Below are 21,670 nucleotides of genomic sequence, written 5' to 3' on the forward strand. Positions count from 1 at the left end.
GACCATTACAGCAGATCACCTCAAGGACATGAATTCCGGTGGCACCCGTATCATTTCACAGCTTCACTGAGAAAGTAGTTGGATCCAGCTCCGCAAAGGATTGGACACCACACAAAATGCTCCTGTGGAGCAGAGGTGGTAACTGTTTTATTCAAGGTATGAGTGGTGAATGCACTAATCTAGGATGTGGGAGACTTGGGTTCAATTGCCTCCGCTATTGAAGGGGATTCTCTTTCTGCAGAGGCTGACCAATCCACCAGGCTACAGACTATCCTGTAGTCCAGGAGGCACTTGTTCTGTTATGTTGGCTCTTCTCTGGGACGGTTACTTAAAACAAAGGAGTGGAGCTCTTTCAGTGATAAACAATTTTTCCCTTATCCATATAGAGTGTTGTAGTTGCTAAGGTCATGTTTCTGGCACTAACTAGGTCAAGGCTTTTCTGGCCTCGGGGATGTGTGGCAAATCATGGCTGGCAGCCACATGGCAGAGCACTCTTCCCTCACAGAAGATGCCTGTCTGCCTCCAAGCTGCCTGCTGGAGACAGTCTTTGGCACATGCCATCTCCCAGCTGTGTATAAAAGAGGGCTAGCAGGTCTGGACCAGAACTGTGCCAGGTATGCTAGCCTTAAAACAGTATAGGTGATGGGAGGCTAGTGGCATAGGCATCTGTGTTGGAGAGATGCTTCCTGGCTGTGAACCATCAGTGGAGGAAGCTGCCTGTTTCATGAAGCAAATCAAAGCTCAGTAGTTAGCTGGGGATGATTGTGGGAATCATTTCAGAAGTATGCTTTGGATTCAAACTAAAACCATAAAGAACGCACAACATGAGAACAAGAGGGGGCTGTGATCTCAAACACAGCTTTGGTAGCTTCAGGTAGTCCCATGCTCATCATCCTGGTTGGCTGGATTCAGGCTGAAGGGGTCTAGTTCTGCTCATTTACAAGGGAAGACAAATGAGGTGGGAATTCTTCTAATGTTTGAAAAGTGAGCTAGTCACATAGAAACTATTTCCAGTCCGTGGAGAGAAGGAGGCACTTTTAAGGTGAGATTCATCTCATCCGAAGAGGTAATAAAACAGATAAATGAATCATAACGTAGAAAAACCTGTTTCTCTCCATTGGCTCTGAAAGATGTCTAGACAAAGATGTTAGAACTGAATCCCATTCTTGTTCTGTATGTTAGAGCTCTGAAGTAATTTCTGTGGACAGACACTCCTCTAAGTTAAGTACCATGGTGTTTATGTTTGTTGTTGGAAACAAAGACACTGTGATTATTCATCACATTCAACCATTGGACAAATCTTCCCCTGAAAATTTCTTCTTCTTGCCTAAAAGTACCACATCAGGGATTGCAATGAGAAAGGTGAGAGCAGTGCTGCAGAAGCATTCTTTGTATAGATCAGCGTGGTCTGAGAAGGCAGCAAGGTGCAGTGCTGAAAGAGTGTGGTTTGTATAGGATCACCAACATTTAATTTTAAACCAAACTTTATTTTCCCCTGGGTGCATATGTGGATATTTATTTCACCAGCCCACAGGAGCACCGGGCAGTAATGAATCTTGCCCTGAAATTATCTCAAGCCAGCATGATTAAGCTACAAAGCACAGGCCATTTAATTCAGATTTTTTCTCCTCCAGTAAATTACGGATATTCTGAATGCTTTTTTATGTCTCAACAGTAAATAATTCAGTGGGAGTATTTGTTGGAAAAAAATACTTCAAGAGTAAAGTGTTTGCAAGCCTGCTGAATTTGAAGAGAGAGGGGAAAAATGTACAGCCCTGTTTGCATATCTGATAAAACTTCAGAACTCTTAGCTTATTTTATCTTTGAAGAGAAAAATCCAACTCTTTTGAAGAATTGAATTGTACAAAATGTACAGGAGGTACAAAATGAGGTATGTCAGAGGTAAAAATTTATAAATAGGAATCATCTGGAGAAGAACTGTGGGTCATTTGTAAATCTAGAGGTCTGTGGATTTAAGAGGCTTTTCAGAAGAAAAATATAGATAAAATCAAGGTGGTTTTTGTTCTACTGCATGTCTCTTCCCTGAGTTCAGGAGGTAGCCAAGAATTGGTATGGCCCACTGCAGAATCCCAGAATGGCTGGAGCATCGCATTCCCAAAGCACAGCCTGCCTTCTTCTGACACGCCTGTGCCTCCTGTCATCCCGTGGTGTATGTCACTACTCTGGCAGCTCTGAGTGAGAACAGAATGGTTCTTTTTGATTGCCTTTCTGTGGTCCAGAGAAATTTCGTACCTGAGAGAGCTCCTGTAAACCAGAATCAGAGCACAGTGGAAATAAGAAGTGGTCTGTCACTTTTTCCAAAAGGACCTGGAGCCTGCGTGTAGAGACGCATGCAGTCCTTGCAGATGCACACATATAATCTTTAGGAAGAGCTGCAGGATTAAGTTCTGAATGACAACACTCAATAAGATGAACAGTTGCTTAAGGTGGTTCCTTAGATCTCCCAGAAGTTATGTGTGCACTGGTGCAATTTGGAACAAATATCTTTCCAGTGCTGACATGAATGTAGCTAGACTGAAGTTAAGAAACATTGGGAGCCATCAGCTGCTGCTGTTGACACTTTGTTTTACATCGTATGTATCCTGTGCTGAATAAGAAACTGTTCATTTCCTCATGGTTCATTTCCTATTGTGCTATCCTCATATAATTTTTAATGCCTTCAAGAGCACAGAGATGATAATCTGATATAGACATTTCCCTCTCAGCACAAGTAGTCTTTTACTACTTAGCAGGAATTGTCATCTACTGATGTGAGAAGCTGCATGACTGTCACTTTGCATCACATGTTAGATCCAGCAGGTGAAATTTAAAACATTTTAAAAAAGAGAAAAATTCTTTTCATTTTCCTTCAGTCAAAGATGTTGGTGCGTAGAAAGAGTAGAAACCAAACAGCGTGTGGTTAGTAAAACTAAATTTCTAAAGGCCTGTCCTGTGACTACCTGTGTGTAGAAAAGCAATTAGAACTGCGGAAGTGTGCATTAATTTGGCTTGTGAAATTTAATAAATAAGCTGCTGCTGTTTGTACCCTAACACTGATGGAAGTGTAAGAATAGGTTTTGAGGAAGACAGGGCAGATTAATTCAACATGTGTGAAGAAGGAGGAATAAATCTCTGGCAGGATTAACTTTAACCTAGTGCACGTACAGTTTTGCAGCAAGTTATTTTTGTGTTCACATCGGTACTATGACAAACAAAAGCCCACAAACAATAGGGAGAGACTTAATATTTTAAGATTCTCTTTCCTTTTACTTCAGATTTTCTTGAACAGCATCTATATAAATCAGCCACAAGATCAGAATCTGAATCCTAGTTCTCTCCTTTAATTCATCTTATCTAGTGACATGCTGGCTGTGTTGTCTGGTTTTCATATTCTGATCTCTGAGAACACAGTTCTTTCAGCAGAGAAGGAAGATACCTTTACACCCACACTGCCCCACGTATTCCAGTTTGTTAGCACTAAAACATCCTAGCCACTGAATGTTACAAGAAGATGAGGAAACAGACTCAAGTTAACTGTCTGGCTCATTGAAGCTGAGCCAGAGAATCACAGAATGAAAAGCAGGGGGAGCTTGAGGAGCACGAGAGAATCTTCCTCATCTGGTGTCTGCTGTAAAGCACTGAGTCCACACAGCACAGAATTGCAGTTTCTGTGCTCACCAGAAGCTGGGACATTGTCATTGCAGAGACAGTCTCTCCTGGAAAATTAGCTGTAACGTGTTTCTCCTGATCATTGTAAACCACATATTTTCAAAGACTTCTTGCTTGGCATGTCCCAGATGGGAGGGCCATCTCCTGACAAATTTCATGTGAATGCTGCAAAGCTTGAGGGTGCTAGAGCAGCTCAAAGAAAATGTCACTATTTTTTTAGCGTGGTTAGTTACTTTCTTTTCAGAAATGGTTGAATTGTTGCTGATCTTTTCCAAAAACTTTGAGCAGGCACCAAACTTGGAAAACTGCAGACTTACAGTTAGAACTGGCAAAGTTATAAACAACATAAAGTGGGGCCTAACAATGGCAAATGCCAGGCATCATTAATGATTTTGGTATTTTTTACCCCTACTTGCCATGTACAGAAGTAACAAATGAGGTAGAGCAGCCCCTATATTGCTGCGTTTCCCTGCCCGAATCCCAGCAGCAGGGGTTGCCACTGTACCGCTGTTGTTGCCTGCCCAGCCCATAACTCGGTGGCGTGGGTGGTCTGAGCCAGCAGTGTGTGCACCCTGTGGAAACTCCGGCTATGCTGGACTGCGGAGCAGATGCCTTCCCTGGAGGTCCTAGGCCCTTTCCTGTTAAAATCAGGGGCCTTCCTGGAGTGTGCCACAGCTTCCAGCTGATGCAACTGGGTTTCTCCTCCATGGAAAATGGAGAGTCCAGGAAGGGGACAGGACCTGGACAGAATAGGGCTGGCATCCTTGTGTAGAGTTGGTCAGGTAGTAAATTCTGAGTACCCAGGTCCTGCAGATACGTATTTATGCCTCAGTTGCATGCGTAGGGTCTGTTTCCAACCATGTAAATTAGAGATATTTTGGGTTCCGAGCTCTTATGATGGTTAGCAAGTTCAGTATCCTCAGATGCTAGAAAACCGTAGGTAGCCTGTGACAAACCAGGGTAGCCCAAGCCCTTACTCACAGAAAGACAGAATGGGCTGGTTGGGGTAATTCAGTGTCATGCACAAGACCATTGTCATGAATATCTCTATATGATCGTCTGTTTGTATTATATAGTATTTTAAACTCTCAGAATTGTGATAGCACAGCAGCATTAGCGTTCTGCCTGTCAGTGCTTTATGGCAAGTCAGTCTAAATTGGGCCCTTGTGGCAAAGAAGGCTGATGGTATCCTGGGCTGCATTAGAGGGAAGGTTGCCATCAGGTGGAGGGTGATGTGGTGAGGCTACGTCTCCAGTGCTGTGTCCAGGTCTGGGCTCCCCAGTGTCAGAGAGAGATGGAGTTACTGGAGAGAGTCCAGCAAAGGGCCACTAAGATGATTAAGGTGCTGGAGCACCTGTTCTATGAGGAAAGGCCAAGAGAGCTGAGATTGTTCAGCCTGGAGAAGAGAAAGCTCAGGGGGGAATCTCATCAATGCATATAATATATGAAGGGAGGATGTGAAGATGACAGAGCCAGGTAATTTCCAGTGGTTCCCAGTGACAAGACCAGAGGTAATGGGCACAAAATGAAACATGGGAGCCTCCATCTGAACATCAAGAAACACTTTTTCACTGTGAGAGTGACTGAGCACTGGCACAGGTTGCCTGGAGACGTTGTAGAGTTATCTATCCTTGAAGACGGATATTCAAAAACTGTCTGGATGTGGTCCTGGGCAGCCTGCTCTAAGTGACCCTGCTTGAGCAAGGGGGTTGGACCAGCTGACCTGCAGAGGTCCCTTCCAACCTAAACAGTTCTGTGAATCTGTTAAATTCTGTGGCAATTTTTTTTAAACCGAAGTAGGCAAGTTACCAAGTGAACCATTTACTATTTCAGTGTTGCTAACACATTTATTTCAGTAACTGGATGGATTCTCTGCCAGAATTACAAGACCTGAATGAAGCTAACATCTTCATGTAATCTCTTGATTGTAATATTTAGGGCATTATGACAAACCTCAATTAAAGCAAAAGTTGCAATAAAAATAGGATGATAATGCTGTATGACTGATATAAGTTGTTTAGTTTGGGCAAGTGCATAAGCCTCGTGTAAATCGGGACCAAAACAACCATTAGTGAAGCAGCTGAGAATACAGGCATGTGAACTGCAATCTCAAAGTATAGCTTGGACTATGACCTGTCCCATTGAGAGGAATGGAACAGATCATATCTTTCAGTGATGATACTCCAGGCAGTCTGCAAACTCCTGGACCTATTTTGCATGCAAGCTGTCTATAGGGAACAGATCCTTGCCAACACTAACTGCCAAAGCATGCATTATAATCCCAGCTGAGAGTTATTTGGTGTAGACCAAAACCGTGCCAAGGATCATTCTAGCAATTTAACAGTTGCCCTTTAGTGCTATTTATGGTATCATCCAATTCAGCAGAGTAGATGCAGCCAAAGGTTGTCAGAATGTATTTATTTTTAATTGAAGACTAGATTCCTCTACACAAGTCTGAAGCCAGTAATAGTTTCTAAAACAAATTTGATAGTCACAAAATCAACATTTTATTGTTTTTTATGTTTTTTAAAGAGATGGGACAATTGACAGTTTAGTAAGTCAAATCAGCAGAGTGCAAATAGTGAAAGAGAAATTTCTCTTCGAACCATGTATCTGAGGAAAAAGAGTAATTATGTGTGTGTCTCATTCCAGCCTCAACTTCTGCAGAGCTGCTGAGGTCCCATCTGTTAAGTTGACTCTTGGAACCTGGATGGACTCCCTCCTACCTGGCAGGATATCTTCTTGCTGATTTTTGGCTTATCATCTTTTGTTCTTCTCAAAGTATGTAAGATCAGCACCTCATTTCTCTAAAGCAAATGTAAATAACTCTTTCAAATAAATTTGCTTTCTCTTGTTGAGACCTAATGGGATGACTTGTAAGATGAGAACCTTTGTTTCCTGACCTTGCATGAAAGAGAGCAGAGTTCTGTTTTCATCTTCTCAACTCTTTCTACCTTCCTCTGAGTTACTCTGGGTACTTTTAAATTGGTATGGTATTTACAAGTGATGGTGCCAGTTACAAGTTTCCAAATCTGCCATCAATGTTATTATAAAGAATGTTTCCAAAAGTGCTGAAATAAGCTATAAAATTACTCTAGAACTGAAAAAAATCATACAGCAGTATTTTAAGATTGTTTCTTAAGATTGAGAAGTGAATTTATATGTGTGAAAGTACCTTCAATAAAGTGCTTGCTTCTAAACAACTCTTTAGCTTATCAGAAAAACATATTACAAAACCAGTATCTGGACTTAAAAAACAGCAAAGTTCAACAAAAAAGCTGGAGGTGACTATCATAGAATAAACTTTCGAAGAGAAGCAGTTGATTCTACATCACTTAATGCTTTCCAAGTAAGACTGGCTGCATTTCCAGAAGGTGTACTTCTGGTGAGTATAATTACTGAGTTCAATACATGAGTAGTTGGATAAAATAAAGTGGCCTCTGTTAGGTACTCAGATAAGGTGAATTAGGTTCTTTCTAGCCTTGAAATGAGTGAGTCTATGAGAAGCAAGAAGAAGCCATTGCTGGATCTATTAAATCCACTTCTGTCCTGATTGTAAGCATGAGCTTATGAACCTGTACTGCTCATACCAGAGACGTTGTTCACTTCTTTGGCCATTCAAGAAGACGGTACAGCCTAGAAATGAAGTGCTCTCCAGAGCAGTGTGACATGCTAACAATACCCAGCTGCCTCCACCTGTCATGTGGAGCATGGATGAGTTTCTCCAGCAGAAGCCAGAGAAAGTAAATAGAGGCACAAAGCCACCAACGCGACTACCAACACATACACCCTCCGGCCCAGCCTCTAGAGTTCAGCTTTTCACGTACTGCATTGAACGGTTCAACTAGATTTGCAGCAACGGTAAAGATAATATGATATTAGATTATTTAAGAAAGGTTATATGGTCAAGTAATCAAGTAGATTGTTGCATACTTGTGGTTATACACCTACCTATAAATAATTGAATATGTTTTATTTAAATAGGGCAGTGGTGACAGTAAAGATTGTGTGATGTAGAAGCTGGAAAACCAGTCTCGTTTGACTTGGTCTGCTAGGAGCTGATATTCTTGATTATACCTCTAATTGTTTCATGGTGTATTTTGTTATCCTCACAGTTTGTTTTAATTTTGGCTCATTTACTATTTGGCACTGACCTAGTAACCGGACGCCACATGTTGTGGTGTGACTTCTAAAAGTCTGGCTGGAGAATCACTGGTTGCCAATTTCTACTAACTTTCACTTCTGTCAATATAATAAGCAGTGGAAGGACCATTATGAAAATGTAATGCAGAATGAGAATCAGTTGTGTCTGGCACTTACAGTAAGAATCTGGGTAACACGCCACCTGAATAATAAAAGCCCCCCAGACCCTTATGTTACCTTTATACAAAAATCTGGAAAAAGCAATTAGATTTCTGTCATTACAGCTAAAGATCTACAGTCCATCATCTGAAGTGCCAGCAGGAACTAGAGGGGAGACACAAGGAGGGTTAGTCACGATTGAGCAGAGATCAGTGGCTGCTAGATCTGCAAGGGGTAAATGTGAGGAAGGAAAGGTGTGTGACGTGGAGGCAGAGCATCTGTGTACTGAACATATGATTAGATATGTTTGTGGATTCAAGCAGAGCATTTGAAGTACCTGGTATGAAGTGCTCAGTACAGGGTTACCAGGTGACATGATGTAGCCAAAAGGATTGTTTTCTGAACGGTAAGCTAACACTGAACACAATGGCTTTTTTTCATGTACATGTCTGTGGTTTTCATATTTGAATCAGCATAGCATCTGTTTAACATGCGCTTAATCTCTGTTTGCTACATGCCTCCTCCCTGTCCCCGAAAATTCATCATAAATTCATTGAGATTACTTGGCAAGATTCCTCTTGACTTCAGAAAGGTTGGATATGGCCTTTTCTTAGTTTTCAAGCGACTATTATACTAGTTATTGGCTACCATTTTGTGTTAGATTTAATAAGTACCATTCTAGAGGAGACCCTGGGGACATGTATTTTCTTATTTGGTTTCTTCAGACTTTGCTGTTGTCCAAAGTATATACTTAAGCAGACAATAGAAGTTTAGCAAGAGAAGGGATGGTTCAATATTTTACCCAGCACTTGGGAGATCTATGTTCAGTTCTCAGCACTGCCAGAAACTCCCCAGGTAGTTTTGAGCAAGTTAATCAATCACTTTTTCCCTCAGCCCCTGGTTTGTGAAATGACAGTTATAGCACTCTATTAAGTCACTATTCCCTGGTTTGTAAGAAGACTAGTGTGTTCAGGACTATGAGTTTCTTGAACACTGCCATACTATGAGCTACTTGCTTAAAATATACTGCAGGGAACTAAAATGAAGGACGTGTGCATCACCAACCCTGCAAGACCTTCTCATTAGCAACAGTGCTTCATGGCACAGCCTGTACGTGTGCCTTGGTGCAAGCGGTACCGGTCATGGAGCATTTCTGATTTCACAGCCTGTGGGGCTGACATATTCCTGGCACAATCTTAGACAACACGGGCCACACTGGTTTTATGACTCTGCTATTGAAACGTAATTCTTTTGTTTTACCCCTAGCAGTATTCTTTTAGGAATAGTTTGTCATTGTTCTTGCTTATGTTATAAGCAACTTTGGTTGTTTTTCTATTTCGGCATTTGCTTTTTGTGTGCTTGCAAGCCTTGCATACAAGTAGTGGTAATGGAGAGGCCACAATACTGTTTACCTCTGTTTTGCCAGGCTGCTCTATCATACAGGAAGTGGAAATCTCTATATTCGGTACTTGAAGCATTTGATTGCTTTCTGGTTGCTTACTTTCTGGAGCTGCTGAGCATGCCTACCTAAATGATTTGCTGTAGCTAAGTGATGTGTCACACTTACACTGACTATTTAGATTGCTATTTTGTTTAATGTGCTCCTGGTGTGTCTCATGAGAGCGTCCAGAGACATTGTCCATCCTGCTGTCCATTTTGAAACCACAAGCTACCCCAGCTCTTGCAGGAGCCCTTTTACCCCACACTGATTCCTTGCAACCATGCTTCAGAGCCCTGGGTAAGGTTCACTGCCTGATTCCTTTCACTAACTCCCGAGGACTTGCAGTGAAGGTGGGGTGTGTGGAAAAGAACAGGAGGGAAGAAGCATGTGAATCAAAAATTACATCTCTGGAGTAGTAGCTTTAAACTCACATTGTCCACTGTAAGCAGATTTCCTGCCATGTAAAATGACTCTGCCAACAGCCGTCCCCCACAGGCTTGGCTTATCTTGAACGCCTGAGCAGAGCAGGGAGGCCCTTCCTCCCAAGCCTCCTCTTGGGTCACTGTGGCAGGATCTGTGGCTTGCCTCCATCATCTCCCTATCAGCTATGCTCTCCCTCACAGTGAGCTTACAAGCATGGTCCAAAACCAACACAGCTCAACAGCACACTGGGACTTGGCATGGGCTGGGGGAAGAGAAGGGGACATGACCTCTTCTTGGGGGTATTCTGGCAACATTTTCTTTAAGTTGTATCTCCTCCATGGTTGGAGACAGGGACTTGCTCTTTGGGAGTACTTTAGGCTCTGTTTCAGAAATGTGGCATTTGCCGTTCTCTTGAAGATTCACATGTTCAAGTTAGAAGTATTGTTATCATTAACTAAAGCTAAAATAAAAATTTATGGCTTTTATTAAGAGAATTAGAATAAGATCAACATGATTCTGGCAGAATTGGAGGACAACTATAGCTGAAGTGCTGACCTACACAAAGACAAAGAACAAACTGAGAACGTTTGCACTTGATGTCAGTGACAGGAGAGAAGCAACCTTGCCTGCACTAAGTCATATGTCAAATCCCATAACTTAGAAGTTCTACATATTGGCAAGCATACAGAACTCATACAGTTTTAAAACTTAGCAAACATCTACTTACAACTTCATAGAAACTCTGAAAAATGTCTAATTGTAATAACAAATGAAATATGAATTCAAATGGACTAAAATCAAATTTCTAAAACTGGAATGAGCACTTAAACTAGTGCATACGCAGGAAAGATTTGGGACAAATTTGAGTTTCTCTTAGGAAAACATTCTGAATTCCTGTATTATATATCAAAGTAGCATGTATTTTTACAAATACACAGGCAATTCAACATATATGAAATTGTAAATATGTGTTTCTACATATAAATCTCATCAGTCCCGTTGAATTTGTCTAATTGTTTACTGTTATCAAGTGAGTGGCTGACTGACCTGTGGACTTGCTGTATTGACTCGGTATGAAACCACCCCTTTTCCTTGCTATAAGACAGAAAAGGATACAGAAATGTCTACTTTTCTTGGACAGGCACAGATTGGCTGTGCACTCACCAGCCAGCTGTCTGACTATATATGTCAGCTGTAGTTTAGTTAATGCACATAGCTAATAGATAGCTTCTGGTTGCATTAAGAACTGAATGAGAACTGATCTGCACACAGGGTAGAATATGAACTGGAATCAGTTCATTACTCTGGAATCAAAAGACTATGATTGGAAGCTTTGGGGAAAAACATCTGATTTAAACATCACATTCTAACTTGAACTCTGAAATAGACAGGTGTTTTCATGTGGAACTAACTGACCTGCTGCAAAGGCAATCAGCACAATTAGGATCTATAGAGCCACAGTAACTGAAGGTGCCTTTGTTGCTTGAGTTGATGGAACTAAGTGTTACAAGTAGCAGTTTGCTTTGGGTGTTGACCTGTTGACTGCTGAGGAGGGATGGATGCACCCACACTGCTGTCACACACCATCGGTGTCTGGGAAACTCCATGAGAAGGATGAGAAAGAACCTACTTAATTTTCAGGCATGGCATGGAGGCTGTTCAGCCGTTTGGTGGAGATCAAGTATATTCAGCCTGCTAGGAGGGACTAGGCCATACTCATTACAGACAAGTGTTTGGAGAATTAGCTGGCAAATTTTAAAAAAAGTTTCTAAAGAGCATACAAGTAGTCTACAGTGTGAAATTGGGACACATTTCACTATATTTCAGTGGGGATTGGCACCAGGATAAATCACTGCCAAGTGAAAACTGCCAGATCTAAAACATGGAGGTTTTTTCTCTATTTAACAAACCAATTTTAAGAATTTCCTATGAGGGAAAAGACATTTGTTTTCCCTTCACCTCACCCTCAGAAAGGCTGGTGTCTTTCTCAGAATGAAATTTTGGATTATTTTACTTTAAATTACCATATTTTAACTAAAATATTTTGGTTTTCCTAAAACTGCAGGGAAATGTATTGTTTCTCCCATTTGAGGGATGTCCAAAAAAATGCTGAACATTTCATCTATTCTTTTAGTTAGTCTTAGGCAGATACCAAGCAGAGAAAATATAGGAAGGAAGAAGATAGGGAAGTGTCAGCAACATTAAGCAGAGGCGTTATTATTGGTACTGCCTATAATGGCTTCTGGAATAGTGGAAACAAGCTGGATCTCTTTATCCCCTTTTCCACTCTCCTTATTTTATTTTGACAAATTAGTTTTCTTCATCTAGGTTATAATATGAACATTTGAACAGAGAAGAGATACTGCTGAAACATTATAGGCAACTAAAAAGGAACACAGTAGTAACTGTGGATTGTTTTTTCCTGTAGGGAAAAAAAATACTTTTACTGATATTGTCCCTTTTTTTTCCAATTTAACTCATATTTTTTCTCAAAATAATTGGAAAGAACTTTGCCACTTTGTTAGGAGTTGAAAGCAAAATATGTAAAAATGTCATGCTAATGTATATCCAAGCTTGAGTAATTGCTGCAATTATTCCTGCTGCTGCCATCCCGCAAAGCCTTAGCTTGTACTAGGCTTGGTCTGCCTAATCACATTGTTCTGGCACAGCCTGGTCTGAATGTCCCACTTTTCCCTATGCATGTTTATGAACGTTGTTGGCATATGCCAAAGAGCTCATGAAGGAACTTATGGAGGATCAGACTCTACCATGGTAATCAACTTGTTGAGGGGTCTTTCCATGGAGAGGTGCCTCCCCATTGGCTTCTTCCCAGCAGTCACAGAATACTAAAATATATCAAGAGCAGTAAACCATATGTGGGAAGAAGAAAGCACTCCTGAAATGCACCAGGTGTTGTGACAAAACCAGTGAATTGCATTAGATCTGTACAAAAAAATATGGGTAATGTGATCTAATCATCATCATCAGAATATCGCCAGTAGAACTCATCTGACAAAGGAGTGTTAAATTAGGGCACATAACAATGGTACAAGAAGTTTGCCAGGAGATTTAACTGGAAAAATGCCTTTCCATTTTCAGGCACTCCCCACAATGGCAAGAGCAAAAAGAAATTAAATTCCAAAACTGAAAAAAATTAAGGGAAAATAGCATTTTATCTATGCTGGCGGTTGGCTAACATTGTTATGCCATGTAACTCTGTGGTTTCTCTGTTCTGGTAACCCCTGCCTGGGCATGGCCTATATAGAAATGCTTGTTGATCTCATGAGTCATTCCCAGGAGATGGTAAACATGACTAAAAGACTAGAAGACAAGACACACACTACAGGATGAGAACCAAAAGAACTGGAGGATGATTGAAAAGCTGTCAAGACACATGAAAAGGACATGAAGGAAAGATGCAGAACATGATCACTACCCTTTTTCTCCTGTTCCTCCACAGATGCTGCTCCTGTGCAGGGAATCTCTTGCAATCTCGTATGACCTGATGGGGAGACAGTTGTCTCACTGGTCCCAGCCCCAACACAAGGAGACCAGTAATGGTCCCCCTGGCATATACCTGCCATTCTCCATTACACATGTACCGTAGCACTTTAGTTAGCCATGCAATGATTTGCTTGGCTGAGGGCTGACATTGTCTTGCTATTTATGAAATCAATAAAAGCTTTTTGTTTATTGAGCATATGTTCTTGGTTAAAAGGTTTATTGAAGCACACTCGTCCTTAATAAAACATGTGGATGTCTTTTGGGATGGACAGTCAAATTTTTAATGTCACAGGAGGTCATATTCAATTACAAATACCATAGCATATTAACAACACATGTACAGCAGCTTCAAAATTTGATAATGTGCCATACCAATCTATTAAAGTTCATAAAAAGAGTTGGAGGCTTTTTGTGAATCGATGCATGAAGTCCTGAGGCACATTTAATGCCCCTGCACCCTGCTTTTGAAGATAAAAGTGTCTCCATGCATTTGCCCAACTGACGGAGGCACTGAGCAGTCACCTCTCCTCTCCGTTTGTACTCTGCTAGGAAGAGCTTTCTGCTATTCTGCCACCCACTGAGTAGGCATTTGCCTTTAGAAACTTCTAAAACACCATATGCATTGGTAGCACAAGGCAGAAATTTCTCAAGTGCTTCAAGCCACATCTTGATATGTTTCCATTCTTCTTTCCCTCTTCCAGAATTCATGGTCATTCTTCAGACATTGGTACTGTAGCTCAGAAGATATTTTTCTCAGATTTCCACTTACTGAAAAGCCTATCACCTTGAGAGCAGATAAAATCAGATTTCTCAGAATAACAGTACTATTAACATAGCATTTAATGTCTACAATATGAGGCCATGGAAAGTGAGGGATGCAATATTTATGCAACCAAACTAGAGTTTTGAAACATTTTAGGATCAGAGACTATTCCTGTACTTTGTATATGTAGCTTAAAGCAATTCAGGGAGAGAAATATGGAAATACGTTTTCAGGTTCAGTTCAGCATTTCAACAAATGAGAAGCAAATGAAGAGAAATAATTAGTCAACATAAGTCAACTATGCATTTCAAAAGGATGTTTTCCTTTAAAATCTGAAAAAATAGTATTGATGCTACAGCTGCTTAAATCTACAAAGCATAAACTAATATATCATTGAAATCTTAAAAAAAAAAATCCTGTTTTGCCTAACTTTTGTTTTGTTGAAAAAGAAAAGCCACTAATCAATTATTTGTATAGCTCTATCTGAGACTGGTTGCTGTATGACATTTCCTGTTCCTTTTGTTGCAGTTTTAACACCTTTTTTGTACTTTTATACACTCCATCTTATTATCTCCATCTCATTCTACACCTTTCCTTTCAGATAAAAAAATTGATTTTTTTTTACTTACTTTGAATCTAGCAGTGAAAGATGATAAGACAATATTTTATATAGATATGTTTGCTTGGACAGCAGAGATAACATTCTCAGCTATGTTATTTAACAACAATTCTTAACCCAGAATTCTCTGTCAAAAAGCAACATAAAAGTTGGCATTGAAAATTAATTCTACATTATCAAAACCAAGTTTTAAAACCACAGCAACCTATTCTATAATAAGTTATTGTATTGAATAACTTCAGCCAATGTGGGTTGTTGATTTTATGTTATAAGCTTTTGAGAGGTGAAAAAGTACACTAACTATATTAGAGATAAACATATTACCATTGATTTATGAATTTAAAAATGTGGATCAGTTGGCAGATAATAATTTTTTTCTTTCTTGGTGCAAATCTTAAAAAGAACACATTTTAGTAGATCTAAACACCTATTGTGTTTTGTTTGTTAGCACAATTACGATCAAAGCTTTGTCTTCATTTCCTAAAGACCAAGTTATACATACATTCAGCCCTGGTGTCACTGAATTTCCATTTCTGTCAGTAGCACAATCAATTGAAATATCTCCACATTCTTGCATTTTTCTTTGTGGAAGAAAGAAAAGCACATTTGGCAGTAAAGGAATGTTGCAGCAGAAAGGTTCACCAAACAATAAGAGCTGGCTGAAAACCAGGACTGTCATTATGCCAAAAAAAAAAAGTAATCTAAATTGGTTTTATTTCAAATGTGTTTTAAATTTAATAGTAATTTTAGGGCAGAATTTCTTTGCTTTATGTAGCAGTGGCCAGTAATAGTGAGTTTTACTTTGGAAAAGTTAACTTAGGTTTGCTTCGGGTTTGTGAAAACTTTTCTCTTACCATAGCAGTGTCAGTATGGACTGAATAGGGTTTCCTTTTGTATTTTTCCATGCTCTTCACTTGTTTGAAAAGCATCAAAGAAATTGTCATTTCTTGAGAGATTGGCATCTAATGGTCATTGTTACAAGTCAAATGTTAAAGAAACTCCTCCTCCACACAGAAGTTTAATTTTTCAAATTGCAGTAATTTCTGTGATGTGTATGGTAGGATGCTCAAGTAAGGTTTGGGAAGACTTCCTAGCTCTAGCAGATGTTAAACATAGGGTGACTTTATGTCTTTTGTTTGTTTCTGAAATTACAGTGCTTGTAAAAAGTATTTTCTTTTGGATTCCTAGAAAACTCTGAGAAAATCTGACCTGAGTCCAGCAGGGATACCTGCGTGGGTGGAGGCATCAATGTACTTTGGCTTTGCATTCCTGTTGCCCAGAGCAGTGACTCACGAAATACAGGTACAACATGCCAGGTTCTGTGAAAACCCTGCTGGCTCCCTCCCTGTGAGCTCCTCAGTGGGTGGCCTTGCCAGCCGGCTGTGGGGTCCCAGAGCTGCCCAGGCCTGAGGTGTGGGGACAGATGTGGGATAATGCAGTGACCACAGCCCTCCATGCTGACACTGGGGGCCCTTGGATCTGGGGCACCCTGGCAGCTGAGCTGTCCTGGACCTGTGTGGCTATACCTCCCTTTGATGAAAATATTTTAAAGTCAATATTCCTTCCCATGTCAGAAGGAAACAGGTTCCCCCCCCAAAAAAAAATGATTTGCCTCTTTCTGGTCATCACTATTAAAGATGTTGAAAGGAGTGCAGGAAAGCAACATGCCATAATCCCACTGGATGCCAGTGAGAAGCGGGTACCTAACCACTTGAGGTGCCTTGGAAAATCGCAGACAATTACGAAATCAAGCAACACCCAGCTGTCATCACACATTCCAGCAAAGGCTGTACGTCTCTCATTTGCAGGCTCCAGACTGTCTGTAACAATTTGTGGCTCTCTTTTTAGCATGGGAACAGTGCTGCTTCAAGGAACAACGACACGTTCCTGGTGCATTACAAAGTAAACCCCTTGCTGCTCTGAAAGTGCCCGTGGCCTGCAATGTTGGGACAACAGATCACATTGAAGATAGGTTCATACTCTGGGTGTCAAAATGTTTCTCAAGGACTGGGCTTCCTGTTCAAGTTTTTGCTATATTCCCTGGTTTGCATTTTGCCACTCATTTTTTCCATTCTTCTGCTGCTAGCTATTTTTCATGAATATCTGGTCAGCAGGAACCTACCCTGCTTCAACTTTACAAGAATTTTGGCAATTGAAATTCACCCCATCATGTGTTTCAAAGCAAATCTCAACAATTCTTCATCTATTCCTAGCTGTGAATTGCCCAGACATCTGACCCAAATTATGGCTTCAGCTGGCAAGAACAGGAATTTGCTCAATCCAAATCAATTGCTTCCAAAGAGTTTGTTTCATCTGTGCAAAATTTTTAAATGCAAGTTTGAAGACCAAATTGGTAAGAACTCTTTGTTATCACTTATTACCAACTAAAGACTCTGATTTCCTCCATTATTTTCAGAACAGATGGAAAATTAACTTCCCTGAAATGTCATTTTTAATGGGAATGTGTCAATTCTGATGCAAAATTTCAAGAGAATAATATTGGGATGACTTAATATGAAAATGGGAGATTGCAGGCCAACTCCCTCAATTTGTTTTCAGCCTTCTCATTTCCTTTTCGTTGTTACATTGCAATTTTGTTAATGTCCGAAATGCTATTGTAAGGTGGTTTCTATGTATTTGGATACATTTTTCTCTTTCTCTCCAAATTTTTATTCTAGATTTTGTTTCTTCATTTAAATTTTGACTTTTTATCCTAAATTACAATGAAAACAAGATTTAAAATGCAAGAATTTGTCTTAGGATCGAATTACTTTCACTATCTATCTCAGAATTTGATCACAGCTGAATCATTCCACTAACAGGTTGTGTATCACACGTTAGATTCCAAAGAACTGACTGCAGTTCATCTTCATCTCCAGACAGATGCACTATCTTCATCTCAGGCTGTCTGAACCTGGGTTAGTATCCATCTGCCATACTGAGGAACTTTTTAGTGAGGGCCCGTGTGCCTCTAGGCAGATGGAGTGCAGTTATCACTGATTTCAGCTCTATGGCACCTTCTGCCAGCCTTTCCTTAGGATATGAAACACCATATTCAAGCTCTCCCAGGTTCTGAAACTAGTTGCACAGGTCACTCAGTGCCCTTCTTGCCTAGTCTCATTTCTTGGAGATCCACCTATGTGTGGGAACTCACATCTCATCACTTATTTCCTCCAGGATAACAGAGTAAAACAGGATGCAAGGCAGGTGCAACAAAGGATGCCTTACCCATTTTAATATCCTAGGAAATTATACACAAAAGTATTCTGAGCTGTGATGTCCCACAGCAGGTCTCATCCCTGTCTGTAAGTCTGAGACAGCAGATACATGAAAAGCTGTGGTGGAGACCTTGCTGTACTTTAAAGCCCCACTTACACGTTTACTGAAAAATATATACAGTTATATAGTGACCATTCAGACCCTCAGGGTCTGACTGTGTCCTGCATCTCTTTTTTATTGGTATCTCAGTATCTCGATAGTTTGTCTTGGGTTTCCACAGAAGAGTTCATGTCTTGCTCAAACACTGTGCTTTGTGACAGAAAACAACTCTTAAAAACGCCTTGTAAAGTCTTGTGAAAGCAATAATGTCAGATGCACCTCATTAGCTGTCCTGACAGCTGTAGCCTTAGGAAGAGACTTGATCCAGCTGCCATAAATACTAATGTAAACAGAGCAGAGGCTGCCACAGTGCAACCAGAGTGAGACAGGGTTGCTGGGAGGGCCACCCATGCCCAGAGGTGAAGTAACACGAGCATCAGCATTTCTTAGCTCTCTGCCCTCTCCAAGTTAGGATATCATTTTAGGTTAGAATAAACCAGGAAGTACAGGAAGGTTGGGATGCAGGTCCCTAAACATAGGTGTCTGCTGCTGTTTTATACGTGGGCTTGTGCACAGCAAAGAGACATAGGGGTTTGTCTGCCTCTCTCCCTAACGCACCTGTCAGTCCCATTTGGCTTTAATTCATCTGCACCAAACTCTAGCCACATGCCATCCCTCATGCTTTCACAGCATGAGTCCCCCACCAGTGAAAATGGCCTCCTGGTGCCAGATCAGGTGCTCATCAATACTCTCCCTGCCTGTATGGGATCAAACCTTTCCACATCATGGCTTATCTGTGAAGGTTCATCACTCAAACAACAAACAAAGGTTGTGGCTGGCACAAGGAATGGTATTTGGTGACACGACTTGCATTTCTCTCTTTCCAACCCACCTCAGTGTTTCTGGGTGCCTACCTTGAAGGATGTGATTATTCTCAAACCTATTTCAGAAAAACAGTTATACTAAGCATGGATTTAAGAGCTATTAATTTACTTATTGCTACAATGATAAGGTTTAAAATTAATTTGCTCAAGCAAATACTTGTACCAACATGTCAACATCATGTTTTAGCCAGCATCTGGTGCCATGTCTTACCTAGCTCTCCAAGGCAAATTTCCAGCATGTTATTTAGGAGTGAAGGAATTGCCACATGGAAGAACGTCCAGAGTCCCTTGGCTAGTGCTGGGTGCATCAGAAAAACCTTTCAACTGGCACTCCTCCCACCCACCCAGGGCTTCTCTTGACACGTGAGATGCGAGAGGTCTGATTTGAATAGCAAGGCCCAAGGATGTTGCTTCAGAAACTTCTCTTGTGATTAATGTTAATGAAAGCATTCTCCACATGTGTCCACTCATTGTCTAATTTCTGAATGAGCTGTGAGTTGTTGGTCTGAGTGACAACTGTCTTTGTAGAGGGTTACAACTCCAAGCTTGGGAGCACCACGTCCTGAGGAGGATATGCTCAGTTGTTTTTTTTTTGGATGGATCTGCAGAAGGGATAGGGGTGATACTGTTTCTGGATTTGACCTCGTTTTACTCGTCCGATCAAGATATTGTGAGACATGTCTCTATATCTAAAGCCTGGCAACTGAAAATTATACAGTGTAAAGAAAATGGCAGCTGCTGTGCATGTTGGGCCAGTGATGATGCTGGGGATTAGTGACTATTGATTGTTTTAGTTTCAGTAGTTTATCTGAAGCTTGGCAGTTGGCTCCTTTTTAGCCTCTGTAAAAAGTGTCTTGTGAACAATTCAAAGTGTGGGTCTCTGCAGATGTGTGTCTTCTTTTCACAGTGCATGTTCTAAGAGACAATAGATTTGTGTTTTGTGCCAGAGGTGCACTTGGGTAAAGACAATTGAGCTGACTGGGTTACTGAGTAGGGAAGGAAAGTTTTGCTTAGTTGGTGGTGTAAAGCTTGCAACTCTGGCTTGATTTGATTTCTGTTCAGGAAATTATTCCAGGTTGCTTATTGGTGTTTTCAGTTGCATTTTTGATCAACATAATCTTTTCTTTAATTAATGTTTATGTTCCTTCCATAGGGATTAATTTGTTCTTTTGACAAATTGTTTAATGACTGGCCATTTATTCTGGTGGAGTGATTTGAAACACTCTTAACTAGATGTTAAGAAAACATGGGAAACATTTGGAACTGCCTCCTCTCTGCTCAGTGATTTAGTCTTGGCTGATGTTTGGTGACATTTCCACCCTGAGAAAAGACAGTATAACTCACAGTGTTATTGCCACTCTCTTCATGGCTCATTGGACAGGTTTTAATGCAATGGGAGATAATTTATTTTCTATCTTTATTGTCTCTAACAGAGCTGTAGTTAAGAGTTTGAACTGGTACTTCATAGTTCGTGTTTTCTTTCAAAGTTTTTCCTCCCATGACTTTCTAAGATTCACCTTATATAAAACATGTCATTGTGGTACTGTTGGCATTTCTCTTAAGGAGGGGAGTTTGCTTTGAGGGATGGTTTTCCTCCATTTAAGCAGTCCTGAGAAGTAAGAAAGTGAATTTAATTTTCTTTAGGAAACACATGGACTAGACAGCCCTGGGTGTTTGCCACCATGTGGAGAAGTTCTGGGATCCACAGAGCTAACAAAAAACCCTTTTGATGTAACCTTAGGCACTACCAAGACTACAAAAATAGCAAAAAACAATCTTATAGGAGGTGTGGGATGACAAAGTTTGGGGTAAGTAGTCTGGACTTGGCTTCTGAGCCCCCCAAATTTCTGCACCAGCTCCCTTCTGTATTGCTCTGGGCTAAAGTGTGGGACACAAAGGGCAAATGACAATGTCAAGGCCCTCGGGGGATCAGCTCTTCTTGGACCTACATTTTGCAGAACGTGTGTCCACTGGTGACTCACCAGATCTCATCAAGATCCCCACAGTATCTCAGCTTTGGATCTGTAAGGATTGGACATGACTTGATTCTCTCCACACTGACCCTTGACTTAAGCAGCTGTGTTCTTGGGATGGCACCCAGCACTAGTGGTTTGCCACTTGAGTTTCACAAGATCTGTTAGTCTCTTTTTTCAGGCCATATGAAAGAGACTTGGGGAAAAGTTTTGCCACTTAGTTATCACCAGGCCTTTATCCTGAGGAGATATCTAAGGAGAGATAGAGGAACCTCTGGGGGATGAAGCAGTGAAGGATTTTGTCCCTTCTCTGGCTGTCATCTTTAGGCAAAGAGTTTGGCAAATAGACTGCAGACTGTGTGTGGTTTGGCTATGAACCCTCATCATTCCTCCTTTGTTCTCAGTTGGATTTTCTCTCTGGAGCATGCAATTTTTGCCTAAAACACATGTGGTTCTTCCACTGGGTTGATTTCTGTTGATGGTGGATGTGTTTTGATTACAGGGATTGAGGGGTCTTGGTCTGTATTCCAGGTGCTTTTGAGGTAAAGGCTGCATTTGTCTCCTGTGTTTAGTTATTGTACAATGCCTAGAAAATGAGACAGGGCTTGGCCTTCACTGAGTTATTACAGTCTCTTTTTAACTGAGTCTTGGTTAAGAATATTGTGAAATTGCATTTCTTTTCATTTCGCTCGTTTTAGGCTGCATCTGAGTGAGTGAAAGTATCTGAAGCAAGTATCTGAAAAAATCAGTATCATCTGCAAAGGAGAAAATTTT

At 40.7% G+C, this 21,670-nt stretch overlaps 1 long non-coding RNA gene across 1 annotated transcript; it reads left to right on the forward strand.

Annotated features, from left to right (window-relative positions):
* The first annotated feature begins 52 nt into the window (after window positions 1-52).
* On the forward strand, window positions 53-20,666 carry LOC142601056 (uncharacterized). Its single transcript, XR_012834620.1, has 5 exons — window positions 53-138; window positions 6,322-6,450; window positions 15,910-16,023; window positions 16,935-17,074; window positions 20,568-20,666. It is a non-coding gene; the product is annotated as an uncharacterized LOC142601056 (long non-coding RNA).
* Window positions 20,667-21,670: the final 1,004 nt, after the last annotated feature.

The sequence above is a fragment of the Balearica regulorum genome, chromosome 3 (assembly GCF_011004875.1).
Source record: "Balearica regulorum gibbericeps isolate bBalReg1 chromosome 3, bBalReg1.pri, whole genome shotgun sequence".
NCBI classification, from domain to species: domain Eukaryota; kingdom Metazoa; phylum Chordata; class Aves; order Gruiformes; family Gruidae; genus Balearica; species Balearica regulorum.